This window comes from Lutra lutra, chromosome 8, assembly GCF_902655055.1.
Source record: "Lutra lutra chromosome 8, mLutLut1.2, whole genome shotgun sequence".
NCBI classification, from domain to species: Eukaryota; Metazoa; Chordata; class Mammalia; order Carnivora; family Mustelidae; genus Lutra; species Lutra lutra.
The window spans coordinates 114452051-114466013 of NC_062285.1; positions in this window are offsets into that span (position 1 = coordinate 114452051).

Genomic DNA, 13963 nt, shown 5'->3' on the forward strand with positions numbered 1-13963 from the left:
TGGTCATGAGACTGAGCCCCACGTCAGGCGAGTCTGTTTGAGATTCTCTCTCCTGCCTCTCATGCTCTCTGTCTCTCTCTGTCTCTCAAAATAAATAAATAAATATTAAAAATAAGGGTGTAGGAGAGCCTGACCTGCCTGCTGTAAGACTGGTGAATAGAAGATTGGGAAGATAAGGGACGAGAACCCCCGCCTCAAGGACAGATTAATTGGTGGGCCTCAGGAAGTCAAATGCGGTGCTATTTTACCACACCCAATACAGTCTTCTCAACCTTTTGGTTCTACACCAGAAGAGACTGTCCAGTGTTTCACAAAAGAGCTGAAGGAGGTGTGACAATCATGAATACTGAATTTGTCCTTCAAAGGGTCCTTGTCCTGTTATGACTTAGTTGAGTCTCTGAACGGACAGTGTATGCACACCTACAGTGTGTAGAGCTTGTGATGAAGGGAGACATTGGAGAAGACGACGACCAGGAAAGACTCAGTTAGATGAAACGATATGGTTTGGAACGGAAGATATCCTCCCTCTGCCCTTCCTCCCCTGCCTACTCTCCTCACACTCTGATGGTCATGCCAGAATTCACTTGAGCTCAACTTGCGCACGAGATGGCCTCCTTATCTGTTTTATTACCCAGATGTAATTCTGCCATTTGGTGTTTGTTAAATACGGCATCTTGTTATTACAGAGGATACTTTCCAGAGACCGAGTATGACAGCAAGAATCAGTTCAACTCTCACATTCATCAGTGTTTGGGAAAGAACATAGCCTTCTTCACTGTTTAATTCCTATCTATTCCTTGGTGTAAGTAAATGCTCTCTGACTTCTTTAAGATGTTTTTAACTTACTTAGAAGTACAATTGCATTGTTGTATTTTCTGACAGCATATTAAAGATAACATAATTCCATGTTGGCTTTCTATTTTGAGCTGTTCCCCTTCAACTCTTTCTCCTCATTGTCCCTTCTATAAAGTTTGTGTCATATTGGTCAAAATGTTACTTTTAACTAAAATAACATCATTCTCATCAGGTAAAATTCTGTTAAAAGTGAAAAACTTGGATTAATACAAATGACTAATAATAGTTAAATGGTCAAATTCAGAGTAATTGTGCATGTATCTTATGGATAACAGGCAGCCATTAAAAACCATGATTTCAGAAAATGTTTTTTTTTAAGATTTATTTATTTATTTTAGAGAGAAAGAGGGATGAGGGACAGAGGGAGAAGAGAGAGAGAAGAGGGATGAGGGACAGAAGGAGAAGAGAAAGAGAATCCCAAGCAGACCCCATGGTGAGTGCAGAGCCTGATGCAGGGCTTAGTCCCACTGATGCCATAACCTAAGCTGAAATTGGGTTGGACGTTCCACCGACTAAGCCAGCCAAACACTCCTCAGAAAATGTTTAATAGCACGGAAAAGGCTTATTACATAACCTAAGAGAATAGAGCAAGATGCAAAGCCATATAGATAGTATAGTTCAAGTAGGTAAAAATATAGATTATATATGAAGAAAAACATTGGAAGGAAAGCCTAAATGTTAACAGAGTTTATATCTGGTATGAGTTTATGGCTGGTTTTATGCATTTTTCTTTATGTATTCCTATGCTTCCCAGATTTTCTTTTTTTACTTGTGTATTATATCATAATCCAAAATTAACATTATAACATTTTTGCTTCATCAGACCTTACTTACAATATCTTTTCAAGTTACATGTCCTGGTTCTACAGAAACTTCCTCTCTTTTAAATTTATCCCTCTTTGTATCTTTTAAATAGCTAAGTATTTATATGTATATCTGAACAGCTCTTGGTAGTAATACATTTAATGCTACTTCCTTGTTGCTTGTGTGTATGGCTTCACGCCTTTGTAGCAAACAGTATGTGGAGCTGCTGGGTATATATCATAGGAAACCTGCCCTTGCTGTGTTTTGTTTTTGTTTTTGTTTTTGTTTTTTAATCTGAGAAGCAGAATTGTCAAAAAGGTGCAGGCTTTACCATGAGCTAGGAGTCAGAGGTCAAAGTAAAATGCAAAATGGAAAGAGAAGGCATGGTTATGGAGTGCTCTCTGCTAGGCACTTCCACGTTAGCCCAGTTTCCTCTTCCTGACCCACTCAAGAGGTAGACATCTGCTCTCTCTCTGAAATGGAGGCTCAGTGAGAGCACGGGACCTACCACAAGCTGTGTAGCCACTCACCGCTGTCCTGCCTGTGCCTGTCGTCTCAACCCGACTCTTCCACTTTACTGGGTCATAAACAAACCTATCTGGCCATGTGTGTTCACTTAGCAACCACACAGCTGAAAATGCAAGTCTGGGAATGCATGACAGACAAGTGTGTGGATGCAGATTAAAAACAAAAATGTTTGTCATTTCATATCACAGCAACTTATGTCATGCATGTTGTATGTAAGTTCATTGTCAGAGAACAAATGTTCTCCTTTTTAACTCCCCACAGTTACTAGACCACAGTGCCCTCCCTCTAGAGTCTCAGCAGGCGCTCCCAACCAGCCATGAGATCTTAGTACTGTATACTGCCTACAGCCCACCGCTAGTTTGGATCCACAGATGGTAGGGTTTTTCCATAGATGGATAATAGCTAAGAGACAACAAGGATTTCCAGACAATCAAAACACGTAGTGTGGGAACCTAGCTACGATCTCACAGGCCCCTTCATAAAATGATGAGAATTAAAAATGGCTTATTTTTTAGTTAAGTTTTAGACAAGAATGGTGGAAGAACATGTGTTATTAATGCTACTTATAAAACTACTTCCTGGTAGAACAGTGTTTTAAGTTAGTGAGATGTTCGGCGGTATTAAAACGTAGTAATAGCCAGTGGGGCCTGGGTGGCTCAGTTGTTAAGCATCTGCCTTCAGCTCGGGTCATGATCCCAGGGTCCTGGGATCAATCCCTGCCCGGGGCTCCCTGGTTGCCGGGAAGCCTGCCTCTCCCACTCCCCCTGCTTGTATTCCCTCTCTAGCTCGCTCTCTCTGTTTGTGTGTGTGTCAAATAAATAAATAAAATCTTTTTAAAAAAGTAGTAATAGCCATGAATTCTCAATATAATGCTGAAACGGGACTACTTTGGTAAGGTCAGTAAGGACAGTGGTAGCAATTAAGTCATCAGTGAACACCTATACATGCTAGTTCTTCGATTCCACATATATTGCAGAATCAGAATAGTTGATGAGATCATCAGAAAGTGGTAACAGTAGAAATGCCACCAACAAAAACGAAGATCCGTGGCTTTGTCTTCACACATTTTAACTGTCTCATTTAGCAAAAGTTCACATGTAGCCTAGAATTAATTGGTTAATTAGTTAACTGAATATCTCATCACGTCCCAGGTCTCCCACCTGATAAAACACAAAACATAATGATAAAAAAGAAACACTTCTTGGTATCAAGGACATTACAACCTACTATGCCATTTGTAAACCAAGAGGGACACAAAGCAGAGTTAATGAACTTGGGGAAGGAGCAAGGGCAATGTGCTCCACGTGTCGGATGAGTCAGCCTGAAGAGTGCACGGGGTTCTCATCAAGTCAGCCAGAGGCAGCAAACCCTGCTGGCCAGATGCTGGTGAAGGTGATTTTCCTAAGACTGCAATGAAGGATGTTCAATGTTTATAAAGCCACGAGCCATGAATGTCAGGGCACCATCGTGTGCAAAGTAGATCAGTTACCAATAGCACAAAATGAATCTTTGTACACGTTACTTGTATCTCTCAAAAACTGGGAAGGGTACACAGAGCTCTTGGAAAATTTCCTCAAAATTCCCCTCTTCTCTTTGATGTAAGCTGCCTTCACGCCCCATAGCCACCCTCATTCTTAGCTTCTTTTCGGAACCATTCCTCTCCCCTAGTTTGGGCTGTCCTCATCTCCTCTGTCCACCCTCCCTCTCCTGCTCTCTATCAGAACTGACTCTGTAAGTCCTTCCTCCTTCCTACCACCTCTGAGGCAATGTTCTCTCTGTCCATTCTTTGATGGTTCTCCATCACTAATGGCCCAAAGCATTCTCTTCTCACAACATAGAGGGAGGGAAGAAGCTGCACAAATCCAGAATCTTCTTCAGGGGGATGGAAAGACTTACAGGAGTAGTTTCTGCACCTTTATGGAGGTACAAAATCGCTCTTAAAAACCTACTGAATCTGAGGTCCTGCATATGATTGCTTTAATCGCTTACCTACTCAACTCGGGGTTTTGGAGTCTCTACACCTCATATGTCCCATTGCAGGACGTTAAGCACTGCTGTGATTCACTCGGGGAACAGCCTTCCACTGTAGAAATGTAGGTCAGGATCATACATATTTAGGATGTCATTCATGTGGAAGATAAGAATTCTTATTTAAATTTCCTCTTTCCTTACTCCATTCTAGTATCTTCCGTTATTGTAGATCTTGGTCCTTTGACTTTTCTTGTTCTTGTATAGGAAAAAATTGGATTCTTTCCCATTAATATTCATGGACATGCATACAGATGATAACAGCCAAAATATATTGTTTTCCAGAAGTGTTCCAATAAGTAGAGAGCTGCAATTGTTGGCATGTATATTATAGGAATGACTTTGATGAGGTATTCATGGTATAGGGTGAGAGAGAAATTTTTGAATAGCCATGGGGCTCTGCTACCGGGCTGGTTGAGTGATTTTACACACACACACACACACACACACACACACACACACACACACACACACACACCTGTTTTAATAATGACACAGAGTGCAGAAAATGAATTGCACAACTATTATAAGAGCTCATCTAAGTTCTTTCCCACTAAATTTCTCTTCAAACCAGAAATGCTAAGAGGCCGAAAACGAGTGCATGTGAGTTTTCTCAGCTTTTCGTTTCCTCTCACTCTTGCTGCAAATCCTAATGAACTGATGGCTTGCACAAAACCCAGCACCCAGAAGTCACTCAACTTTTTACTGAATGAAAATGAACCCCCGAAATCCGAGCCCAGAAGGATAAAGGTAGGAAGGAGCTGAGTGCATCCTGTTCATTTATATACCGTTCCCTGCATAATCACAGAGTAGCTGAAGATGATTCATCTGAAAGACCTATTTAAGGAAGGAAGTGAAAGTCAGAGGCTAAAAAATGACCCATAATCAGGTGCTGACAGTTGTGTGTTGAAAGGTTCTATGTAAAGCCAAACTTTCCGACCACAAAAAGGGACCTGTTTTGTTCAACATTTTGGAGTGAAGAAATTAAGGGGAAAGCTGAGCTAAGATGAAAGGTCTAGAAATAGTTTTAACTTTCATGCTTGACACAGAGAAATAAAAGAAATCTACTGAGTAGATTAAGTAAATCAATGTCCAATCATGCGTTTAATTTGAATTCCCACGAAAATTTGTAGAATTTGTAAGAAGACTCCAGAGTCTATTTTTGATAAAGGTAGGCCACCTTGTATGCCAAAAATTGAAAAGCCCCACGAAATCATGGACAGATGACTAGATGATTCAGGAGCAGAAGGTTCAGATGGTCTGTTATTGATATCGCCTGTTGCTTCCTTATCAGCTAATAAATGCATTTGTTCACTCATTCATTTATTCTTTTTTTTTTTTTTTTAATTCATCCTACAGTTAGTACTTCCTTCATGCTGGGCCTTATGCTAGGGTTTAGGGACAAAAAAAATTGCATCGCCCTCTGTTAAGGAACGTACAGTCTGGTTTGTAAGACAAGAAAAGAGACTCTAACTGTATAGTGCTTTAAGTGCTGTGACAAAAATAAGCCCAGAAGGCTAATTCAGACTGGGGGATCTAAGAAGCCTTCCAGAAAGCATGAACACGTGAACGGAGCTTTGAATAAGAATGGGTTTAACCAGATGAAGCAGAGGCACTAGAGCATGGTTGCTAAATGTGTAGATCCTACAGTCAGGCTGTCTGGGCTCAGGTCTTGATTTTTGCCAGAAACTGTGCATGACTCTGGGCAAATGTCCCTCGCTTTTTTCCATGAGTGGGGATTATAACAGTACCCACCACTTACCCATCCCAGGGTTGTAAGGATGAATATGCAAGTTGTTATTTCCAAAGAGCTCAGAAGAGCTCCTTTCTCCCTTAAGGGTTATCTAAAGCATGTGGTGAAGACAGGCTTAGGGAGATGAGTCACCCAGGTCCTGGGGATGGCTGGTGCAGTGGCGGGAAAGGGCAGACATGCTGCATTTAGGAAAGAGTTAAGACTAAGGTTTGGGGGCCATCACAGAGGAGGACTGAAAGATAAGGGTGAAGAGATAGGAAGGCTCTGTTAAAGAATGTGAATCTTATCCTATACACCACGGAGAACTATGGAAATGTTTTAAGCAAAGACATGTTAAGATTAAGTTCATATTTTAAATTCCCAGGTCACTCTGGGAATGCTGTGGTAAGGGGACTGTAGGGTGGGAGGCAGTTCTGCAGTCAGGGAGGCAAAGTAGGACAGGTTTTCCCCCAATTTTCCAATAACAAGAATTGTCTTTTTAAACATACAGATTCTCAGGCTCCTTCCTGAGAGATTCTGACTTGGAAGATTTGGGGGCAGGCCAGGTAAAACGTACTTCCTGCCCTCAGGGAGATTTTGCAAACACTGAGTTAGGTGGTGGTAGGAGTCTAGGTGAGGACTAATGAGGTCCTAAATAAATGTACCAGAAACAATCTGTTTGGAGATAAGGGGGCAGATTTCAAAAGGAAGAAACAACAGGACTTGGTAACCAATAGGACGACAACTCAGATTTTTGGCTTGGGTGATTGGGCTGATTGTGGAAGAATCTGGAAGAAAAGTAAGTAGGTCCGGGCAGGGAGGTTAGTAAGATCAGATTGGGATAGGTAGAGTTTGGAGTGCCAGTGGGAAGTAGTTCTGGTAGAACTTCCAAATACATGCCTGTCCGGGGAAGAGATCTGGACAAAACTGGAAGTCATCAGCATAGACACAGGAACACAGTAACTGTAGCTCGGCAAACTGCAACAATTAATTGGTGGGTAGAGGAACACAATCCCATTCTATTTGCTTATTTATTTATGCATTTAATCATTCACTCAGCAAACCAATTTTAAAATGTATGTCTTAAGCCAGGAATTATGTTAAACACTTATTACATAAAGGAACCTGTGAAGAAATAGCTAAGAGGGATATCAGGAAAAGAGTAGTGTCATCAAAGCCAGTGGAAGAGATTATGTCAAATGATGCCAAGATGCCAAGTGAGATGGTGAGTGAAATGGGTTCCCTCGATTTAGCAAAAAACAAGAAGGTCATTGGTAACTTAGGAGAGACCAGATGCTGCTGAGTGATGGGTAAGGACATTGAATTTAAATATGGCTTGAGGTATGAATGGGTAGTGAGGAAGTAGAGGTAATGAAGGAAGAAGAGACAAACATGTGGTAGACTACAGAAAAGGTTAAGAAATCTTGGGACGCCTGGGTGGCTCAGTTGGTTGGATGACTGCCTTCGGCTCAGGTCATGGTCCCGGAGTCCCGGCATCGAGTCCTGCATTGGGCTCCCAGCTCCACGGGGAGTCTCCTTCTCCCTCTGACCTTCTCCTCGCTCATGCTCTCTCTCACTACCTCTCTCTCAAATAAATAAATAAAATCTTTAAAAAAAAAAAAAAGAAATCTTCCCACACCTGTATGCATGACTCTTTGCATAGTTACTCGCATCAAGAAGTGGAGTGAATTTCTTCACCCTTTAATCTGGGCTTGGTCATGTGACTTGCTATGATCTTTGGGACGTTAGCAAATGTGATGCAAACAGAAACTTGAAAAGCCCTTGCTCATTGGGGCTTGCCTTTCTTGCTGCTCTGGGGAACCCCTTGACTGCCACCAAATGAATATAAACCTGGACAAATTTGCTGGAGACCTGGGACCACTCATCTGTGTCACCCTACTGGCAGCCAGCATCCACTGACAGCAAGCTGCAACCATCAGACTTGAGCGAGACACGGAATCAGCCCCTAGTCAATTCCCCTGAATCACCCATTCACAGAAAAATGACTCTTGTTCTAAGCCACTCAGTTTCGGGCAGTGTGTTTCTTACACAGCAAAAACTGACTGATGGAATAGGATATTGTTTGAGTGTCAAAGATTTCAAGTATCTAAGTTATCCTGGGATTTTTTACTTGTCTCTTAGCTGGATTGGAGATCAGAAGAGCTGCGTTTTTTCTTGCTAACACATTGTTTCAGGCAGAAACACTACGAGTACCATTTAGGAGTGGAAGGGCTAGGTCATAGAGTAGTATGATTCATGCCGCAATACAGATGAATCTTAAAATAACATGCTGAATGAAAGAAGCCAACCCCCTCTGACCCCTCCCCTACCAAATACTTACTGGGTTATTTCATTTATATAAAATTCTAGAAAATGAATTCTAGAAAATTAATCTGTAATGACAGAAAGCAGATCATTGGTTGCCTGGGGATGAGAAGGAGGAGGCAGGGGTGGATTACCAAGGGGCACGGGAAACTTTGAGGCATAATGGATGCATTCATTATCTTGATGGTGGTGATGGATTTATGGGTATATACTATATACATATGTCAAAACTCATAAAATTGAACATTTTAAAGATGTGCAGTTTAACGTACATCAATTTTACCTCGATAATGCTGTTAAAGAGAAAAAAGAAGAACAAATAAAACCTTCCAATCATGGATCCTATTCATAAGCGTGGCAGCAGAATAATGTGCTGCAAAGACACTCATGCCTTTATCTCTGGACCTGGAGATATAAATATGTAGAGCTCTGTAGAAATGTGAATATTTTACCTTACAGGGCAAAGGAAGTTGGCAAGTGCAATTAAACATACAGATCTTGAGTTCAGGAGATTATCTTGTCCTAATCTACTCACATGAGTCCTTTTTTTTTTTTTAAGGATTTTATTTATTTATTTGACACACAGAGAGAGAGAGAGAGAGAGAGAGAGACGGAACACAAGCAGGGGGAATAGGAGTGGGAGAAGCAGGCTCCCTGCTAAGCTGGGAGCCGGATGCCGGACTCAATCCCAGGACCCAGGACCCATGATCCCCTGGGATCATGACCTGAGCTGAAGGCAGATGCCTATCGACTGAGCCACCCACGCGCTCTATTCTCACAGGTCCTTAAAAAGGAAGAGATTTTCCAGCTTGGGTCAGAGAGATGAAACAGCAGCGGGGGTGGGTGTGGAGGAGTAGAGAAATTTGAAGGATTCAACTGCCATTGCTGGCTCTGAAGACAGAGGAGGGGGCCAGAAGACAAGGAATGTGGTAGCTTCTAGCAGCTGGGAATGGACCTCCATTACAGGAGCCAGAAGACAAGGGCTTCAGTCTTACTACCGTAAAGAACTGAATGCTTCAATAACCCACATGAGCAAAGAATGACTTCTCCCTTAGAATATCTGGAAAGAATGCAGTCTGCAGACAGCTTGTTTTCTTCCTCTGGTGAGAACTATAGCAGACTGCTGACCTACTCAATTAAAAGGTGCTTAATTGGTGTCGTTTTAGGCGGCTAAGTCTGCTGTATTACAGCAGTAATAGAAAGAGAAGGTTTTCATGGACAGAAAACTGAACTTACTGGCTATGGTAGCTGTCTGAACGGCCAGTGTTTCCCAGCCATAAATCAGAACTAATCATGTGCTGACTGTATTTTGCCTCCATTTGCCACTTTCTCCCGTCTTATAAACTTTAGGCTTACTCATCCTTCAAACTGCTGCTCTCCCGTTTGGCCACAGGCTGGCTGTGGGAGCCTAACTCTCCTGGTCCCCTAGTCTGAGGACACACAAGGAGACATTTTCCCTCGACTGTACAATTAGCCCCTCATCGAACACTAGTTCCGTCAAACACACCTTTACAAATTAAGGGTTTTTTTTTTGTTTTGTTTTTGTTTTTTGTTTTGTTTTGTTTTTTTTTTCTTGTATACAGAACTTGAAAGCCAACAAACTCTCAGGGGAAATGCTGTATACTTTCCCAGATACCTTACAGCTCTTCAGGATCTAAAACTTGAAAACAGACTGCCTCAGTTTAATAGTGGCTCTACCTTACACCTCAAGAGACGTTTTGCCCTCGATGTTTCAGTTTTCTCATCTGTACAACAGAGACAACAGCAGTACACTGAAAGTAAGGATTAAATGTGTCTATGAAAAACGCTTTTAACAATGCCTGGTACATATAAGCCCTCGGTGAGTGTTGGCTGGTTAACTGTGATTGTTATGATGACGTCTTTGTTGTCAGAGGAAAATTTCTATCTCAGTAGTGGATTCACATGTCCTAACTTTGTATGTCCTAGCGGAAGAGACCTTAGTTTGCCTTTTTCCTGCACCTGTCCTGCTAAGAAGTTGTGGGTCACTTCCTCTGGTTTTCTTGCTCTAGAAGTTCCTGTTTCTTCTGAGGCAAAAGCAGGAAGAAAAAAAAATCACATAGTGATGTTTGCTGAACACAACAGGATTCAGTGCAGTGACTTCTTCTTTCCTCTATTAGGAGGGTGCCGTTGCCAGGGGAGGGAGTGCTCTTTTTCACTTTCCCCATCTTTCCAGCTTTTCCCAAATGGCCAGATCTCCACACTGAGCTTCTCCTTCTCAGCGAATGATTATGAGCTGAAAGATTCCTCAAGTTCTGTTGTCTCTGAAAACAAAACAGGGACATTCCGGACCAAATTTAAACAGAACCCTTTACAGTTTAATCATGGATCAGCTTTTCTGCGTGGCATTTATTTGAGGAAAGGCCCTCTGGAGACGAGGGACTTGATTTTAGAAAATCAAGTCACACAGATTGAAATGACGATCTGGTTTGGGAGAAGAAAAAAAAATCCACTATGTGAAAGAAGAGTTATTTTTAATGAACTTATTTTCATGGCTCTGAGTGCACTGAGGCGAAAACATATGGATGGGATTGCTAATTTAATATCATGTTTGCTTCAGGCTCTAGATGCAATATTCTAGACTGGGCGTCCAAGTCTTTGGTCTCCAGTTTTGAATGGAATACTGACATGTGAAATAGTCAACTGAAAATAAAGTAGCAGAGTTAATGAAAGCAGTTTTCTTCACTGTGGTTACAAGATGGCAGGGGCTTCCCGATCTGCACACTGTACATCGAAGTGGAAGTGAATGCCAGAGCTCAGAGCTCTGTGTGGGCAGGCTTCACAGTGGGGATTTCAATTTGAAAATTGTATTAGTTGCCATAGTAATTGTCACCATCACATGGTTTGTGTGGTCTTTGTGATACTGAGCACCTATTAGAAGCACCCAGCAAGCAATAGTGTTTTACTTTTTCCCTGGTGCATTCTCAAATAGAAAAACAATGTATTCAAATCTTAAGTTGAATTCAAGCAAAAAAAAAAAAAAAAAGGATCCCTTGCCTAACTTTATTTAAAGCATGTTCATTTCCTAATTATGTCTTTAATCAGATTTTTCTTCAGCAGAGAAATCATCAGGAAGTGATTTTTTTTTTTTTTTTCCAAAACAAGGAGTCCCAGAAACCAAGGTTACTAAGCTTCATGAAAAGAACAGGAAACTCTCCTCTTCTTATGAATGTGTTGTGTCAGCAGGATGCTGCTCGAGTGCAGATTGAAATTAAAACTGAACCGGAAGTGGCTGTGTATGTTACCACTCCCTTTGCAAATGGTGCTCCCTATGGCCACAGGTTACCTTGTCCCTGGATGCTATTCTCAAGGCTAGGTTTTGCTGTTGGTCCATCGGATTGGTCATGTGATGGAGAGGTGAAATGAAGTCCCCCAAGATAAGCATTGTGCTTATTCCTCTTTATAACTCCTGTAATTTTGGGGTGCCTGGGTGGCTCAGTTGGTTGGGTGTCTGCCTTTGGCTTGGGTCATGATCCCACGGTCCCATGTCATGTTGGTCTCCCCGCTCAGTGGGGAGCCTACTTCTCTCTCTGCCCCTCCCTCCTTCTCTGCTCTCTCTCTCAAATAAATAAAACCTTAAAAAAACCAAAACTCCTTAATTTCTGTTTTTACATGTTGATTTTTTTGGCAGATAGATATACACAATTGCTATATCTTTATAGGGAATTGCACACTTCGGCATTATTAGATTCTCTTCTCTGTCTTATTTAGCTATTTGTTTTGATTTCCACTAGTTTGATATAAAGATGATGACTTCTGCTTTATATTATCTGTTTTGGTTTGGTAGATCTTTGACCACTCTTTTATTCTAAGTCTTTATCTTTGATTTTTTTCATTGTATTTGGTGTGAAGTAGGTTCTATTTTGTGATTCAGTTTGTAAAAGTGCTCCTTTAAATAGATGAATCAAGACAAGTTACACTTATTGATAGGCAAAAATGCTTGGTCTTAATTTTGTTATTCTGTTATATCACGTTTCTCTTTAACAACTTTTATTATTTTTTTGAGAGAGTGAGAGAGTGCATGTATGTGGAAGGGAGGGGCAGAGAGAGAGAGAGGGAGAGGAAGAGAGAGAATCTTAAGCAGGCTCCACACTCAGCAAGGAGGCCTACATGGGGCTCCATCACAGGACTTCGAGATCACTATCTAAGCTGAAATCAAGAGTCAGACACTTAACTGACCATGCCACCCAGGTGCCCCTCTCTTCATAACTTTCTTTAAAAAGGCCTGTTACCACACGACCTGTTTGCTTTGTCTGCTTATTGTTTTCAGTGGGAAGTCTGGCTGGGATTTAGGGAGGTTTACATTTTTTTATTTTAATATTTTCATAATTATATCTTTATATAATACCATTAAGTCCTAATCTTTAAAAATTTATTTAAAAATTTATTAGTTTCCCTTTATGAACAATGATAAAGGTAACTTGTTTACTATTCTACTTCTTTGCCCTCTCTTTCCCTCCCCAACTTTATTCAATGACCTTTCCTAATGTTCTCTTTTGTAGAGTTATATATGCTTCTAAGTCCATTTTAAATTATAGTGCTTGACTCTTGGCTGTTACAGATGGGAGATTTACTATTCCACTCACATTCTTTCTCTTTTATCTCCCATTAAAAAAAAAAAAAAGTTGAGTTCTTTTTTTATAATCAAGCAGTGTACAATTTACATTATGTTCCTTCACCATAAACTGCAATTTGTATAATCGTTCTAATTGTACAGTTAAATATATTCAAGGGTCACTAACAGTCTTTTTTTTCTGTAGTTTCCCCCATTATATCTTGATGAATTGAAATTTTTTCTCTGGTAGTTTCCCTATGAAGTGTCCCTAAGAAAAATATTCCATGAATTCTTGTATATTTAAAACGTCTGAAATTTTTATTCTTTAGGGACACTTTGGCTGAATATAGAATTGTTGATGTACCCTTTCTTTGTGGAGTATTTTGCAGGCATTGCTTCACTGTTCCTGGTATTTATAACTGCTGTGAAGATTTCCGAAGCCAACATAATTTCCTTCCTTTGTAAGTAATTTGATAGTTTTGCCTGGCTGTCCATTTCTTTCTGTATTTGGAGTATTTCATAATTATACTAACAACATATGACTAATCATTAACTACGGTGAATTAATTTTTTTTCTGTCATGACATAGTGTGCCCTTGAAACATAGAGACTCAGATCTATATTTAAAGAACATTTTCTGAGTCTTGGAGTGTACGTATTGCATGGAGCACTGGGTGTTATATGTTATATGCAAATAATGAATCATGGAACACTACATCAAAAACTAATGATGTATTGTATGGTGACTAACAAAACATAATAAAATAAAATAAAGTACTTTTTTTAAAAAAAGATTTTATTTATTTATTTGATAGAGGTCACAAGTAGGCAGAGAGGTAGGCAGAGAGAGAGGAGGAAGCAGGTTCCCTGCTGAGCAGAGTGCCCGATGTGGGGCTCGATCCCAGGACCCTGAGACCATGACCTGAGCTGAAGGCAGTGGCTTAACCCACTGAGCCACCCAGGCACCTCAAGTTAAGTACTTTTTTTTTTTTTTTTTCAAGTTAAGTACTTTTAATTGAAAAAAAAATTAAGAAAAATTTCCCAAATTGTAACTTTATATTTTTGTTTTGTTAATTTTTTTTCTTTTTCTTTTTGGGAACTCCTTCTATGCGAATGTT